The sequence below is a fragment of the Chinchilla lanigera genome, unplaced genomic scaffold (assembly GCF_000276665.1).
Source record: "Chinchilla lanigera isolate Chin_1 unplaced genomic scaffold, ChiLan1.0 scaffold00088, whole genome shotgun sequence".
Classification (NCBI taxonomy): domain Eukaryota; kingdom Metazoa; phylum Chordata; class Mammalia; order Rodentia; family Chinchillidae; genus Chinchilla; species Chinchilla lanigera.
The window spans coordinates 231,333-236,674 of NW_004955489.1; the positions used below are offsets into that span (position 1 = coordinate 231,333).

At 41.1% G+C, this 5,342-nt stretch overlaps 1 pseudogene; it reads left to right on the plus strand.

The window, feature by feature from the left end:
- Positions 1–2,889: 2,889 nt before the first annotated feature.
- LOC102009848 lies at positions 2,890–3,400 on the plus strand (annotated as a pseudogene).
- The last annotated feature ends 1,942 nt before the right edge of the window (positions 3,401–5,342 follow it).

The window sequence follows — 5,342 nt, forward strand, 5'->3', positions numbered from 1 at the left end:
ACAAAGTCAACACTCAAAAATCAATAGCATTCCTATCCTGTACACAAACAACAAACATACTTAGAGAGACATAAGGGAAACCATACCTTTCACAATAGCATCCAAAACACTGAAATACTTAGAAATTAATCTAACAAAAGAAGTAAACTATCTATACAGTGAAAATTATGCTACTGTGATAAAAGAATAGTATAACAAATGCTGGAGGGGCTGTGGCGGAAAAGAAATGCTTCTGCACTGTTCGTAGGAATGTAGACTGGTGCAACTACTGTGGAAATCAGTCTGGAGATTCCTCAGTAAACTAGGAGTAGAGGTCCCATTCAACCCAGCTATTCCCCTCCTGGGTATTTTTCCAGAAGAACTGAAAACATCATACCACAGCAATATATGTGCACCCATGTTTATCGCAGTGTAATTTGTAATAGCTAAATTTTGGAAACAACCCAAATGTCCATCAACTGAGGAATAGATTAAAAAGATGTGGTATTTTTGTACAATGGAGTATTACTCAGCTATAAACAAAGATAAACTAGAGACTTTTATAGGTAAATGGATGCAACTAGAGACCATACTTATAAGTGAAATAAATCAGATTCAGATGTATAAACATCATATTTCCTCCCTACTGTAACAACCTGAAAGAGTAAATAAAATCTGAAAGGTACAATAGATATTGTGAAAGGGAAAAGCAACTGCTCAAATAGGAAGGAGCAAATGGGATGGAGGGGAGAGGAAAAAGAAAGAAGAGGGAAAAATATGTATATATATAGAGAGAGACATACATATATAGATAGCTAGGGTAATTGTACTACTAATATCTGTTGGTTTATTGAAAGAAACTGTTAATGTGTAATTATTTGATCAATCTTACATGCCTATATCTGGTTATATGTGCAACCATTTTGAAGATGACATTATTTAATATAACAATCATTGTTAATATCCTATCACCATGTTTTGAAAAAAATAAAAAATAAACTTCTTCCTTTCCAGTTCTGCCTCTTTTGTTGCTGGCAACAACCCTCATGTGGGCCTCCCACACTCAGCACCACATTGGTTCATTTCAGTTGGGGTTTACAAGTTGACTACCAGTTGTCAATCCACCACAGGCACCATGCTGAGAATGGCAGCCCAGGGATTCGGTTCACAGTGCTGAATCATCCAGATATATGGAGGTCTCTGCAGCCATATTGCAAAAGGGCCTGCTGCTGCTCTGACCTTGGAGTCATCCATGTGCTGCTGGTTTTACAGGCATGCAGAATATAAGCGTTGTGGAGTCAGGAAAACTTCCAACCAGATTTCAGAAGGCCTGGGAGGCCAGGCAGTGTGTGAAGCTGTGAGTGTGAAGCCAAAGGTGCAGTGGAGACTCCAGTATGTAGGAGAAGCCAAGAACATGAAATATCTGAGGAAAGCTGCAGGGAGTGAGCATAACCAGCCAAGGAGAGCAACCATGATGGCTGCAGTGCTATAGGGGAAGGGCCCCTCAAACTATTTGGAGTTCACATTTCACTGCCACAACTTGCCCTGTGTGGTGTACATGGAACCTTGTGCAGGGCTTTGGTCTTGATTTTGTCCCTTTGGTTTCTACTCCACTTTTGGAGTAGGAATATTTACCCTGGGTCTTTGTGTGTCCTCAATGTCTAACTACATTTTGATATTTACAGGGGTTCACAAGTAAAAGTTTGCCTTAAGTCTCAGAGGAGACTTTGGACTTGGACTTTTCAGCAGTCCTGGAGCAGCAAGTCAGAAAGTATAAGTCAGAGTGAATCTTGGTCAGTGTAAGTACAGCTGCCTGCCGTACCTTGATAGTTATCTGCCCCATTCCTCACAGAGTAAGCGAGAAGCACGAATTACGGAAAGGATGGCATTTCTCACACTGCCTTGAACACACCTGTGCTGTTATAGAAACACAGTAAAATTGGGGCTGTGGGTATAGCTCAGTGGTCAAGAACTTGCACACAAATACAATTTCCAGAATCACACACATACAGATTGCTTTTAAGTACTATATCTATTTTTAAACATTTGTGTGTGTGCATGTGGTATTGGAAACTGGGGCCTTTGCACTGAGCTATACCCCTATCCCACTTTTTTCTTTTGGGACAGAGTCTTACTAAGTTACCAAACTGCCCAGGCTGGGCTGAAACTTGTTGTCCTCCTGCCCCAGCCTTCCAGAGTGCTAGGAGTACAGGCATCTTCCACCACACTCAGCAACACATTTAACTTTTTAAAGTGATTAAGAATGTGCGGGGCTGGGGATTTAGTTCAGCGGCAAAGCGCCTGCCTGGCAAGCGCAAGGCCGTGAGTTCAGTTCCCGGTACCGGAGAAAAAAAAAAAAAAGAAAAGAATGTGCTGCTGGGTGTGGTGACACACGCCTGTAATCCCAGCACTCAGGAAGCTGAAGCAGGAGGATCATGGTGAGTTCATGGCCAGTCTGGACTACATAGTGAGACCCTGTCTCAAAACAAAACAGAACAGAGTATGTTTGGCCAGACATGGTAGCACATGCCTGTAATCTCAAAACAGAAGGAGCGCCACAAGTTTGAGACCAGCCTGGGCTATGTAATGAGTTCAAGACCAGCCTGAACTACATAGCAAGAACCTGTCTCAAAAAAACAAAACAAAAAAACAAAGTGCTTAAGTGTTTAAGTATGGTGATGCATTCAGGAGGCCTTGGTATCAACCCCTAATAACCACCCCAGAAGTGTTTAAAAGATGTCAAAGCAGGGCTGGGGATTTATCTCAGCGGCAAAGCGCCTGCCTGGCAAGCACAAGGTCGTGAGTTTGGTTCCCAGTACTGGAGAAAAACCAAAAAACCAAAAAAAAAAAAAAAAAAAAAAAAGAGAATTCTGAAGATGTCAAAGCAGCCAAAAAACAGACAAGTGAAATCATAAGAAGATAGTTGACCAATGGCTTAAGTCTTAGAAGATGGATTTTTCAGCTGGGGTGAGGGAGGCGCCTAGAGCAGGGGCTGCGGTAGGAAAGGACTTGGCTGCAGTTGCTGCGGTGCTGACGAGAAACTACTAAGGCTCCTATAGAACCAAAGTAGAATTTTATGAGAACATGACGGATGGAGAGGAGGAAACCTGTCGTGGCTGTGAGGGCCCTGATGCTGTGTACGTCAAACTGACATCTGCTGGTCACGACTTTACTGTAAAGAAAACTGCACTGCTAACATCAGGAACAATAAAAGCCATGTTAGTGGCCCAGATCAGTTTGCTGAAAATGAAACCAGTGAGGTCAATTTCAGAGAGATCCCTTCACACGTGCTTAGAAAGTCTGCGTGTATTTCACCTACAAGGTTCGCCATACTAACAGCTCCACCAAGGTTCCCGAATTTCCCATCGCACCCAAGATAGCACTGGAACTGCTGATGGCTGCGAACTTCCTAGATTGTTAAATAAAATAAATTATAATAAACTGTTTATTTTTCAAGATTTAATACTTGTAGTTCAGTTAGTAATTTTTTCATATATGGCATGTTGCCTGTATGCAATTGAACTATAAAGTTAATTGCAAAGCAGATTATCTTCTGTTTTTGCATAGCAAAATTAACCTTTGTTTGCCACATCAGCAAATTAACGACATTTTTCACAAACAGAAATGAACAGATATGCAGATTCATAGGTGGTTTTGCTTTATCTTTTGGTTGTAACTTTCAAAATTAGAAACAATGATGCAAATGCTGAAATACAGGCATAGATGAACATGTTCTACAGGTAAAAAAAAAAAAAAAAAGATGGATTTTTAAAAATTCAAGTCTCTCCAAAAGTCTCTTCTTTCTGATTGTACAGATAGCTGACTTTTCATACTCACGAATTTTGCATCCATGAGTTCAACCAACTGTAGATCAAATATACAAAAAATTGCATCTACGCTGGTCATATACAGCTTTTTTCCTTGTTATACACAATATAGTATAATAACATTGTGGTAAATTCCACAGCATTTACCTTGTGTTGGGCATTGTAAGTAATGCAGAGGTGATCTGAAGTATATATTGTCGGTGGTATATAGTATATGCAAACACCACACCATTTTACATAAGGGACTTGCTCATGTGCAGACTTTGATATCCTAATGAGTCCTGGGACCAATGCCCCATAGTTATTAAAGGACAACTCTGTGAGGGGGCCAGTTTCTTTAATATAATATTTGACCTGTCATTCAGGGAGGTGGGTTGAGATAGGCTCTCACTACGTAGCCCAGGCTTGTCTCAGCCTCTTGAGTGCTGCAGTTACAGATATGTGCCACAACGGTTGGCTTTGACGTGGCACTTTTTAAAATAATAGAAACCCAGATGTTTATAATGAATTTAATCAGTGCATGCTGAAGACATACACATACTGTATGTGACTTTATATTTTCTTAAAAATAAAAACCTTGGGCCGGGGATATAGCTCAGTGGCGTAAGTGCCTATCTGGTAAACGCAAAGTCCAGAGTTTGATTCCCAGTACCAAAAATAAAAATCAAAATAAGAATAAAAACGTTTATTTTTTATTTTATACAGAACAACCTGAAGTCTGCATAATAACTTGATGGTTACTCAGGGGTTTACAGTATGTGCATCTTGGCAGCATGGTTCTGGGGTTTGGGGATCCATACAAACAGGCAGGAGCATTACAGGAAGAAGGGGCACAACAGGAGTACATCTCAGTCTTTCTCAAAGAAAAGGCAGGAGAGCATTCTGAGTGGCCAGAAACCTGTGCAGATGACGCTGCTAAAACACACACTATCCTTGAGCTTTGGGGGAAGGGTCAGGAAAAAGTTGCTGATAAATAAGGGAGCATTTTCTGTGGCAGGGATGAGGAGAGAGGCTTACTACACTGAATGTTGCCAGCCCATGGACCCAATATTCAAAGGAGACCATATGTAATATTGTATCATCTCTCTGCTCAACAGGAAATGCTCACACCCTTGGAACCAGACCATGAAGAAGCTGGGCATTCCTGAGCCCTTCGTCTATGCCCCTGAGCATATTAACAGGAGAAAGATCAGATGGTAGTGGCTTGAGTTCTGTGGAAGTAAAAATTTAGTTCGCATTAAGTGTTGTTAAGTCCTAGTGACTGGAAAAAGCCACAGATCACACAGACCTACTGAATGAAATCTTTAGTAGGGACCAAGAGGGGATGGTCCAGAGCATGCTCAGCTTGAGGCAGAACAGTTATACCGAGTATGGAAAGAAGTATTAAAGTAATGGGAGGGGCTGGGGATTTAGCTCAGCGGCAAAAGCGCCTGCCTGGCAAGCGCAAGGTCGTGAGTTCGGTTCCCGGTACCGGAGAAAAAAAACCAAAAAATAAAAAAATAAAAAAAAAAAAATAAATAAAGTAATGGGAAACAG